Source organism: Monodelphis domestica, chromosome 5, assembly GCF_027887165.1.
Source record: "Monodelphis domestica isolate mMonDom1 chromosome 5, mMonDom1.pri, whole genome shotgun sequence".
Lineage (NCBI taxonomy): Eukaryota > Metazoa > Chordata > Mammalia > Didelphimorphia > Didelphidae > Monodelphis > Monodelphis domestica.
In genome coordinates, this window is record NC_077231.1 from 236,657,774 (window position 1) to 236,670,574 (window position 12,801).

Consider the following 12,801-nt stretch of genomic DNA (forward strand, 5'->3'; position numbering starts at 1 on the left):
GTAAGATAGTTTGGAGTAGAAAATATTGAATGAGGGAGATAAATTAGGAGGCTGTTGCAGTAGTCTTGGCAAGAGGGGATGAGAGCCTGAACTGTGAAAAATGTGGAGAAATGAGTGATGAGGATCTGGCCACTGTTTGGAGATGTGTGTGTGTGTGTGTGTGTGTGTGTGTGTGTGTGTGTGTGTGTGTATGTGTGTGTGTGTAATAAGGGAAAGGGAGGAGCTGAAGATGATGGAGGTTGTGGGAATCTTGGTAGATAGGAGAAAGGCTGTACCCTTGACAGTAACAGGAAAATCTGTAAGATGGGTGGATTTGGGGGAAGTTAATCAATGTAATGATATCTGGATCCCTTGATTCAGGTCACAGTCTATTCATGTCTGTTGCATCCTGGATGATTCATATTGTCTGGACTCAAAAGGAAAAAGGTGGAAACAAGGCTTTTATTCACCCAACACTGCCCCCAAGTGCAGAGCCTTCCTACTGAGGTATACCTGAAGCAGCCATGAAGTGACCTAGGGGAAGGGACTTTGGGATTTTCCCAGTTGAACCTGTACAGTTGTTGTGGACACATAATTTAAGTTATAACTGCTTGGAGGGGCCAACACAAGACTCAGAAGGCCAGACAATGGGGCTTTGCACAGCAGAGCAAGTAGGTGGGATAATATGGGAGGATAAGGGGAGGCAATGTGGCTGTGTTGGATACAAAGCCAAAGATTGGTTCTCGCAGCCAGGATCAGATGGGTTTTGTCTTCCCACCTTCTGATGGACCAATTATCCACATCCCTTGGGGGTAGGGCCCAGAGATGACTTTCTAGCCTCCTGAGGAAGGGGATTGACCTCCATTTTTGAGCCTGCTCTTCTCCAGTTCTAATACAATGTCTACTTGTGTCATGCAGATGAACATTGTTTCTTGGAGATCATATGGGGAAGTCCAAGCACTAGAAGGTCCTACAAGTCACACAGGCCTCCACCTGGGGCCCAACTATGGCCTGGATATCTTCTGTGGGAGGACCAGGCTCCCTCAGTTCTGAGGGGCTCATCACTAGAGGTTTGCCTACTGGGAAAGGAATTTCTTAGGCTCAGCAACACATGAAATGAACTGAGAGGAGGAGGGAATCACGGTCACAAGTCATAATTACTTTGGTTTCACCTTTATCTATACCTGTGTCTCTACCAAGGGGTCCAGTCTAGACCTGGGGTAGACATTCTGGATATGGTGTAGAGCTGGGGGAGATTTTTGTGGCTATATGGAGGTAGGAGCTGGAACATCGAACAAAGCAGCGAATGGTCCAGTGTGCCTAGAATACCAAGGTTAAGAAAGAGAACGATGGGAAGGCAGGCTAGAAAAGTGGGCTGGAGACAGATCATGGGAAGCTTTAAATGCTGAACTGGGGCATTCTCATTCTAGCATCAGTAGCGCTAATGTGTTTTTCCTAAAGCCTAAGCCTGGTCATGTCGCCCCTCCCCATCCCCACATCAATTAAAAAAATTTTTTTAATTTAATTTAATTTTTTTGGTTACAATAATCACATTATTTCCCTCCATCCCCTCCACCTACCCTTCCTGCAACCGACGCACAATTTCATTGGGTATTACTTGTGTCCTTGATCAGAATCTATTTCAATGATGTTGTTTGCACTAGAATCCCACATCAAGTTTTGAGCAATGGAGTACAATGGTCATATTCATATCTTTGAAAGACAAGTGGAGGATGCAGTAGAGAAGAGAAGGATTGGAGGTAGCATGACCTTTTAGGTGACTTTTGTTGTAAAGGCAAGAGGTGGGGAAGGCTCGAACTAGGGGGGGCAGGCGCTAAGGTAAACTCAACAGCATTTGGCAACAAAAGGTATGTTGAGGACATTTAGGTGCCAACTTAAGGTGATTTTGATAGTCAGAATCCTCTAATTAGAAAAAAAGATATATTTTTTTAAATTAAAAAAGTAAACTTTAAGACTGTAGGTCTTCCCCCCTGCCTTTTTTTAAACCGTTAACTTCCATCTTAGAATCAATACTAAATATTGATCCTAAGTCATAAGAGTGGTAATAGTGAGGCAACTGGGGTTAAGTGACTTGCCCAGGGTCATATAACTAGGAAGTTGCCTGAGGCCAGATTTGAACCCCATACTTCCCATATATAGGTCTGGCTCTCTATCTGATGAGCCACCTAACTGCCTTGACCTCATGTTTTCTTAGCTTACTTTGTAGCAGCCTACTTGCTAAATTTGTATTATCTTTAGTACTATCAAGTTTCTTATAAGTTGTTGCTTATTAACCTTCAGAATGGAGATGTCTAAGTTTAAAGAACTTCTGATTAGTATCACTAATTAATACATAGTCATTTCACCACTAAAATGAATCTTTTTTTATTTGAAAATTCTTGTGGTCCATAACCTGGACCATGGCCACCTTTGGGCTAATCCCACAGAGGTGCAGACCCAGCACCAAGGTCCTGGGGACCACATGCCATGGGTTCTATTTCCAGATTCCTCTTGAGACTGTTGAGTAGTACTCATATGGTCCTCTGTTGTGGTACCTTAGTTTCCCTACCCATGAAAAGGGAGCTAATGGACGCGATACACATCTGATGGGGGTGCCAAGATCCACTTCGAAGAGTTAAAGTTCATTTGTTAAATGAAGATCATTACTTAGGAGACATCTTGTTATTCCCTGGGAATTAATTTTAGCTGATTGCTGATTTCTGAATCTTTGACACTGAACTGTGGTTCCCTTTGCATCTCAGCTCTGTAACTAAAAATGAGTACCTATGTGATGGAGAGAGGCTCTGGAAGCCACATTAAGCCACAAGGTGGCAAGTAGGCAGGTCTGCGGATTTGAACTCTATTCTTATTTATTTGTATTTTGTATTTTTTCATGGTTACATGATTCTTGTTGTCTCCCTCCCTCTCGGAGTTGACAAGCAATTTGTGGATTTGAACTCTAAACAAACCACTTTCTCCCTCTAGCATATTTATCCCCATAACTTGGCAGCTGGAAGGATTAGACCAGATCCTTTCTAACTTCCGACAATCTATAATTTTGCCACATATATTAGAAAGGAAGGTCAAATGCCTACCACGGTGATGCTTTCTCAGGTTGATTCCTGGAGAGGGTTTCTATTAGGATTTTTCTCTCTTGCTAATATTCCCTTGTTTGCTTCCCGGGTGATTGATGTATTCCTGATAATCAATGTGATGACAGTGTGGTGCTCCTTTTCAAACGAACCATCAACCATGGGGTGAGTAACCCCTTATATTGCCTTGTTCATCAGCAGGTTGGCTTGGTGCCTTGTAACTATCTGAACTCATGAATGAAGAGTAAAAGGGTTTTCTGTATTACATTTGGGGGACATGTGCCATTATCCTGGGCTGCGTTTAGATTATTGACCAGAACAGGATGATAAAATCTCATACATAAAAATGCCTTCCCCTTGAGACGTTTTGATTCATCATTCGGATAACTACAAAAGATGTGCATTTGGGTTGTGGCCCAGATCGATGACAAAGAAGAAATTTAAAATTAAACCAGAATCTGGGGACTTAGGCTCTTATCACATTTCCCTTTCTTTGCCCTCTAATACTTAATTCCATGGCTTATGCTGAAACATATGGCGCTCCTCTGATACCTTCACTGATGGTGAGGCTGTCAGTCTTTAACTCTTGGGTGTGGAATGCCAGACATGGTCATGGATCATAGGAATGAAGATCGATAGCACCTCGGGATCAGGGAGACCTCTGTTTAAAACCCAGCTCTGCTACATGTCCGATTGTGGCTAAGTCACTCTCATCCCTAAGCCTCGGTTTCTTCTTCTGTAAAATGAGGAGGTTGTGCTAGAAGATAGATCTCCGTGGTTTCTTCTAGCTCTAAATTCCAAGACCCTTTGAGGTACTGCATTGGCTTTAAGGGGAGAAGAAAAGCTTCAGCCCTTGTCCTCAAGGAGTCTGATTGTGGCTTTGTGGAGGGGATCCAGGATAAAGGAGTGACAGAATCCAGGCATACGTACACAAAATCAAATTAATAATGTTCAAACAATACCTACTTAAGTGCTAAAGCATTAAACAAATAATCATTTCTGGAGTTTGTGTGGATTTTTTTAAATCTTAGATTAAAGTTGAGTGAACCAAGTGTGTGTCTTAATTTCTCATGCATGTGAAGAGAATGAAAATGAGGCAGTGAGATTCTTCTTCTTTTAACCCAACGCTGCCCATGCCCAACTTTCTGTAGATTGTGAATAAGGAAGGACAAATCTAACTGGGGCAGGGTGAAGGAGACTCCTCCTTGAGGCTGAAACCTACAAGGTACTGACTGCAGTTATTCTTCAGTAGCCTAGAAACCACTGACCTTAGCACTTAGCATAATGCATTAAAATAGTAAGCTATGGACTAGAGCAGGTGAATTCCTCCTTCACTGGCCACCCCCCCACCCCCAAACCCTTACCTTCTGTCTTAGACAGACGGGTGAGGGCTAAGGAAATGGAGTTCAAAGACTTGCTCAGAGTCATACAGCTAGAAAGTGTCGGAGGTCACATCTGAACCCAGCCCTCTTGACTTTGAGCCTAGCACTCCAGACCTGGCACTGCGGCATGCTTCTCCCATTCTTGTGGCCTCCCCAGCAACAGCGGCCTCTTAGGGTCCCAGGATCTCCAGCTGCAGGGACCTTTTCCTCTTTCCTCCTTGTTCCCGATACAAAGCCTGCTCTTGAGAAAGACCCCAGAGTATAGACCCTGGGGCCAGGTCCATGTTTTTATTAGAAATAATGAGCATCCCGATGAGGACTTTAGGAATGAGGCTAGCTTGTGTGGACACACACTCTGAAAGTGGAATTGGCTCTGAGGGTCTAGCCTTAAAAGTCTACTTCCTTCCACTGTAGCCCATGCCAAAACCATGTCTTCACTATTTTTCTGTCTCTCAATGGCATTCTGTTGTATTTTACAAATTCCATAAGTACTCTTATCTCTGTCCCTGGCTCAGTAGCCTGTCTACACTGTCCCAAAGTCACAGACATCCTGAAGGGCTCATCTGGCTGTTGTGCCAAACCACACCAAAGGAACTCCAGCCTCAAAGGAATATATTTATGGTTCCAAATAAGGGGAGGATCAACTGAGCTAATATCTGGAGAGTGCCTAGCCCAATCCTTGTTTAATAAATCCTTTTTTTCTCAGAGCTTATATTCTTTGGGTGGGGGAAAGGGCAACATGGACACAAGTATCTACAAAATACATGTAAAATAATTACACAGTACTATTGATGGGGGTAGGGGAAAAGGACTAGCCACTGGGGGATCAGAGAAGACCTCATATAGGAAAAGTCAGGAAACTAGGATTATTAAGAGGGAATGAGAGGGGAAGCTGGGTGGCTCAGTGGATTGAGAGCCAGGCCTAGAGACGGGAGGTCCTATGTTCAAATATGGCCTTTGACACTTCCTATCTGTGTGAGCCTGGGCAAGTCACTTCACCCCCATTGCTTAGCCTTTACCATTCTTCTGCCTTGGAACCAATATACAGTATTGATTCTAAGTCAGAAAGTAAGGGTTTTGTTTGTTTTTAAAGAGGGAATGACAAGGGAGTATATTCTGAGCATGAATGAATAGGTTGAAAAGAGGCATAAAAATGGGAGACAGACTAACTAAAGCAGACTAATTGTTTCTTTTACATACTTTCCACCTCTATACTTTGCTTATATCATTCCCTTTCCATGAGTGCCTTAGTTTCATATCTTTTTATGGAAATCTGACCTGTCCTTTGAAGGTGAGGCCAAATGCTACTTCTGAACCTCTGTTGAAAGGACATCTTTGGGAATAGAGCCAAGATGGTGGAGTTGAAACAGAAATCCATCTGAACTCCCCCAACATTCAACTCTAAAGAACTTTAAAATAACATATCAAACTGAATTCAGGGGCAGTAGAGTCAATGAAAGTTTGGGATGAGCCATTTTATAGTCCAAGACAACTTAGGAGGTCTGTGACACCAGGGTGAGGACCCTTCTGGCTCTGCCTCCTATGACTCATATAATCTTGGGCAACTCATAACATCGCCACAGGATCTCAGTTTCTTTATCTGCAAACCAAGAGGTGGGCAGTTGTAAGACTAGAAAAACCAGGGGCCGGCCTTGGAGGTAGCTGTGACAGCTACAGTAGCAGCAGCTTCAGGAACTCACAGCCTAGAGATGGGAAAGGAATTGGACAACTGGTCAGAAAGAGATTAAAGAGGGCCCTGAGGTGGTACTGGTCACAGAATTTGAGGCTGGTTTGGCAACTCCATTTTCCATGCCATTTGTGGGTCAGAGTTCCAGGGCAGAGAGGAATGGTTGCAGTTGCAGGGGAACAGGGACCCTGCTTCCAGTTCTAGGACAAAGAGTGGTATTAGTGCTTGTAGCTACCAGGGAATAGGGACCCTTCTTAAGTTAAGACCAGAATGTAGACCAGGAGAGCAGTAACCATACTTCTTTCCAGATCATACCACCTGCCTACATCACAAAGGTAGTCAGCTTCAGAAGGAAGATTCCCAGTTCCTTTCACTCTGGAACCAGTCTTTTTTCCAATATGTTGTCTGGTGGTCAGGTTGAGAGAAGGGTCCAGGAGAATGCTCATAGACTGAAAAATGTATCTGCAAAATGGGAATATGAATATTTGAATTATACAGGCTTCTTGTAAGGATTGAATATGATAATGCATGCAAAATGTTTTATGAACCTTAAATCACTTTATAAAAGACAGCTGTTACTACTCTTATTATTGTTATTCTGGGTACCTGGTACTAGATAACTGCAGCTGTTAAAATAACTTGGAAAACTTGAATAAGGCTATGTGTTCCTGAAACCTGACAGATGGGCCCTACTTAAAAGCAGAGGATCACTTAGGACTCTGTCAAACCAACTGAAGTGTCAAAACATCTCCAAGTGGGGCTTATAGTGATGCAAATGTTGTAACCTCTGACTTTAGCTAAGGAGAACAAGCTCAATAACACAAGAGGATACTTGGGAGACATTTCGACTTTCCAAACTTTCCTTTGCAAAGTTAGAATGTCAGGGAAAATCAGTGGAACTAATTCTTCCTTGGGCAAGGGTTTGTTTATTCTGCTTAGTTCAAGTCAGCTAATTTCCAGAGCAGTTTTTAATTGCCCTAAATGGTTCTTTGCATTTGGGTAGGGCCCATCTGGCCCTTTCAAATAGGTACATTTATTTACATATGGGAACTGGCAGCACCGTGCAGTGAAGGAGCCATGGTTTTGGAGTCTGAGGATGTGGGTTGGAATCCTTGGGTGAATCACTTTAATCTCCTTGGGCCCCATTTTCCTTATCTGTAAAATGAGGTGATTGGACTGTTGCAGAGAGTGCTGGCTGGGTCTGTTAGAGAATTTGCCTTTGAATTCTGGCTTTGCCTCCTATGACTTGTATGATCTTGGGCAAGTCACCAAATCTCCACTGAGTCTCAGTTTCCTTATCTGTAAAACAAGGGGGGGGGTTGGATGACATGCCCTCTAAAGCTTTTTCCAATTTGAAATGTCTTTAGAACCTCTAGATTATGATTCTCACAGAATAGATTTAATGTGTAATCTGTGGTTTGGGGCCTATAGCATATTCAGGTTTTTTTAATCTGCTACATATCCTGCCATTCCTATTTTAAAAATTAACTTTTATTTTTTCAATCAACAAGTATTTGTTTTCACTGTCTCTTATCTCCTCTACCAGTGCTGAATAAAAAAGAAAAAGAAAAACAAAATCAAAATCTTTGCTACATATATGCATAGTCAAGCAAACAGAGTTCCATGTTGGTCATGACTAAAAATGTCTGCCTCATTCTCCTTGCTGAATCCTCCACCTCTGACATGGGGTAGGTGACATTCTTCATCACTAGTCCTCTGGAGTCATGGTTCTGACATTCCTGTTCAGACTGGTCATCAGTATCACCTAGGAAAAGGATTTTGGTTTGATGAACAAATGCTGACTTATTTATTCCCCTGACTTAATTTTTCTTATCTGTAAAATGGCACCAATTCTCGTACTCTTTATTACCTCATGTAATTGTGAGGTCTATTGTGAGGACCAAGAGGTAAGCAATGTAAAGAAAATATAGTCATAAGGCAACATTTATAATAATTATATTATTGTCATGTTGTATCATTGAAGAGGAGTTCTTGCTTGAACTGCTTATAGAGAGTATCTTTTTTCAAACTCTTATCTCCTATATTAGAACCAATATGGCAGAAGAGCAGTAAGAGCTAGGCAACAGGAATTAAGTGACTTGACCAGGGTCACATAGCTAGGAAGTATCTGAAGTCAGATTTGAACCTAAGACTTCCCATCTTCAGGACTGGTTCTCAACACACTGAGCCACCTTGCTGTCCCTTTATAAGGAGTTTTGAGAAGTAAAACTGAGTCTCTCATGGGACCTTGCTCTATCCTTTAATATTCCCCCCCCCCAAGCTGTTAAATTATTACTTTTATCACTGGACTTATGTAATGGTTTTTAAGAAACTGCTGGCAAAGAGCTTTACATTCAGAAAGGTAGCTAATTCTATAAGAGCTTAATGTTGTTTTTTTTAAATAAGAGCTTAATGTTAATGCTTATTTCAAAGTAGTGTGGAGTTTAAATGGCACTTTCTCCAAAGTGTATCCTAGAAACATAAACATGAGACCGACAGCTCCTAGATCAGTTGTCAGGCTGCTATGAGATAGAAAATACAAAAATTGTTGTGTTGAAGGGAAAAGCCAGTTGCAAGTTTCACTTTGGAATCTAATAAACTTTTTGATCATTCAGGTTATCATACTTTACTGGTGCCTAAAATATTATCATTTTGGCACATTTGTACCTTCTTAGAAGTGACAGAAAGTTGCTAACTGGGGTCTCTGTTGAATCTGTTTAGAAGTGAATTCAGTGTTATGCCCAGTGCTATAAGTCCCCTGCCCAAGAAAGATACCATATTATAACTATGCTTTTTCTATTCATTCATTCATTCATTCATTCATTCGTTCATTCATTCATTCATTATCTTCATAAGATTCTTGGTGATGCTGAAGGTGGCTTTGATTCTCAATATATGATGACAATAAAATTAGATTCAGTTTAGAACAAATAATTGATAATACCAAGCAGTTATGCTAAGTAACAATTTGTGATCTAGAAATGAGTGCTACTGGAATTCAGAGAAGGGAAGGAGAGATCACTGTGAGTTGACATAATTAGAGGAAGGATTTAAGCTGGACCTTAATGGTTAGATAGGATTGGCTAGGTGAAATTGGGGGTATGGAGAGGAAGTACTTATCCAATACTTTGGTTTCTTGCTTACTCCCTTTTGCATACAGAAAGATAGCTATAAACTGGGATAAAAATCCAGCCAAGGTAGTTCAAATGAACTCAGAGTGCATTATCTGAATTGGCCACTGGGTGGTATTCATAAAAACTGTTCTCTGGAGCTGTCTCTGCCCCAGCATGACCCCACTACTTTTGTAAGCTGGGATTTTGTAAGCATCTGCCACAAACAACCAAACAGCCTCTGAAGGACAGCTTCCAGGAGTCTAGGTGTTAAAATTAAATATTGATCAAATATTAAAGTATAAAATCTATTATTTAAACCTGACTTAGAACCCCCAACCTTTACCTTCAATAACATTCATAGATCCAGACAGAGCAGTCTATAATCATATAGCTTTCAAAGTTTTAAAAATAACTAATTTATTTATTTATTGGCTACATTAAAATACTCAGTTAATTCCCTTCTTCCCTCTGTTCCCTCCATTAGAGAAAGCATCCTTTGATATAAGTATATATAAATAACTTTGTCTTACTAATTTCTATTTATCAGTTCTTTCTCTGGAGGCAGACATACACAAGTCTTTCTTCAAATACTATGCTCTTGCTGTATATAATTTTCTCTTGGTTCTGCTCATTTCACTCTTCATCATTCCATGTAGGTAGTAGCCATTCCCAGTTGATGGACATCTCTTCAATTTCCAGTTCTTTGCCATGTGAGAATTTAACACTAGTCTGAACCCTTATTTTTTTGAGATTATAGTTCAACCCCACACTTTGACTGAATTAAGAACAAGGTTTGGGCTTATCTGTATAAGGGAGATGCACGCACATTCTGGGAGGACTCCAGAAGCCTCATGGCTCCCTGGCACTCAGAAGATGCTTGCCTCTTGTCCCACATGACTCCTGGCATCCAGAAGACCAGCCTCTGATCTGGACTGAGGTCAAGCCTGCCAAATCAGAGGGACTCGGATAAAGTGATGTCATGGAAAGATATAAGTGTGGGTCTGGAAAGAAGGGAGCCTCTGTGGCTTTGGAATCGCTGTGAGAGAAGGGAATTAGAAGAGTGTGAGCTCCTGCAAGTATTGGCTAGGGTGGAGGCTTATGAATGGAATAGCTAGTCACATGTGTTTGGTGCCTTTTCTTTCTCTGACTTGCTCTTTTTATTTATTTAATAAATAATTATTAAGACACCGTCTCCAGTGAATCTTCTTCCTAACAGCCTCCACAAAGAGAGTTGCTAGAAATATTCTAGAACATAGAGATTCTTTTCCTTTTTCCCATCGCCTTTGGAAATAAATCCAGTTGTGCTATTGCTGGGTCAAAAAGTATGTCCAGTTTTATAACTCTGTGAGCCTAATTCCATATCACTTTTAAAAATATAGAATAAGATACCAACTCAACATACAGATTCTCTGTACCACCCCATATTCTTCAGTAGGGATAAGAAAACTTCCAATTACCTATCCCCAGAGGTCACAAAAAGAAATGGGGATGGTGAGGATATATTCTATCTCAGGCTCACAGATTACAGATTAAGTAGGGAAAATGGAAGAAACTGGTCACTACTCATTAATCTTCTGCCACAGGAACTCATACTTCTCATAAGATTATGGTTGTGAGGACTGTGGCTCTGATCCTCAATGCCTGGTCAGCCCCAATTTCTATAGGTATCACATTTGTGCTCAGTGTTCACGCTGCTGCTGCTGCTTCTGTTTCGGTCTCTGCTATAGTAACCCAGAGGAAAAAGAGAAAGGATGGAAAGCTCAATTATTGTCCCTTTGATATTGTCCCCTTGGTTTTTGATCTTGTTATAAAAGTCTTGATCCCAGAGAGAGATGGGAATTGGGGGGTGGGGATAGACAGGGAAGGATAGTCTTTTCTTCTCCTCTCCTCTCCTCTCCTCTCCTCTCCTCTCCTCTCCTCTCCTCTCCTCTCCTCTCCTCTCCTTTCCTTGTTTCTCTTTTACCCTTCCCTTTCCTCTTCTTTTTTCTTTTCTTTTCTTCTTTCTTTACTGGTTTCAAGGCAGAAAGATGGTAAGGGCTAGGCAATGGGGGGTAAGTGATTGACCCAGGTCTCATTTGAACTCCGGATCTTTTGTCTCTGGGTCTGGCTTTCAATCCACTGAGCTACCCAGTGGCCTCCGAGAGTCTTTTTCTAAACCAGAATCTTGGAATTGCTTGGCTAGCCTGTCCCTCTGTGGTGAATGAATTCCTTGGACTCTAAGAATTTCCATGATATGAGAAGATAATGTGACTTCTTTTCTTATTCTCATAATGATGTAGGTAAGTTTTGGAGGCAGTTTCTAGATAATCCAGAAGATAGAAAGTACATTGGAACAAAGGGTTTCTCATAAGAAAGAGTAAGCTGCCAAAAGGCATATTTGGATAGAGATCTGTACTTGGAGTCAAAAAGACCTGAGTTCAAATCCTCAGACATTAGCTGTTTGACCCTGGGCAAGTCATTTAATCTCTATTTGCCTCAGGTTACTCCTCTGTAAAATGGAGATAACAATAGTACCCACCTCATAGAGTTGTCCTTCAATTATTTCAGTTATATCTGACTCTTTGTGATCCCATTTGAGGTTTTCTTGGCAAAGATATAGGAATGGTTTCCCATTGCCTTCTCCAACTCATTTAACAGAGGAAAAAACTGAGGCAAATAGACTTAAGTGACTTGCCTAGCGTCATATAACCTGTCAGTGTCCGAGGCCAGATTTGAACTCAGAAAGAGGAGTCTTCCCAACAGGAGTCCAGACACCACCTAGGCTGCCATATCCCTTCTAAATCAGGTCGCTCTACTCCAATGAACCATTTCTACTGCCTTCTGCAAATGAAATAAGGTGCATAAAGTGCTTTGAAAATCTATATAAGTATACACAGGACAATATAAATGCTCGCTATTATGATCCTTTTCATTACTAGGGAGGGCTCAGAAAGATTGGTTGGGTTAGATGATGAAGGGAACTTCCTTCAAACTGGGCTAAGGAACTCGGGTCTCCTCCTATAGACAACTGGGAGAAAGAAAGGCTCCTAAGAAGGTAGATGTCATGACGAGAATGAGGCTGAGTCAAGCTGGGCAATGGGAATTTTTCTGATGCTTTGCACATTCACAACAGATGTTTCAATTGAGGCAAGAACCAACAGTGGTTTGGCTGAAAACACTACCTTGCTCTAGCAATGCAGGCTAAGTTCTGAAAATGAGAGAGCCAGAGAGAGACCCATGGGCTTAGGGTACTCACCAAGGCCAAGGCATGGAACATCTGCTTTTCCTCTTGCAGGATTTTGTGGGAGAAAAGTAGTGGTATAAGGGCTGGCATAGAGTGAGGGAAGAATGAAATTCCAATAAACAAATATTTTGAAATGTACAAATGGAAGCTGTTCTTTATTTTCTGAATTGTGCTTTCCCCTTTCCCCACTAATTCTATTTGGCCCCTCTCAGCTTTCTCTTGCCTTCCAGACCCTGAAACACTGGAGGAAGGTGGAGGGAGAAGTTTGTGTGTTTTTAATTATTTAAAATTTTCTTTTTAAAAGCTGATGCTGTTTAATAATTAA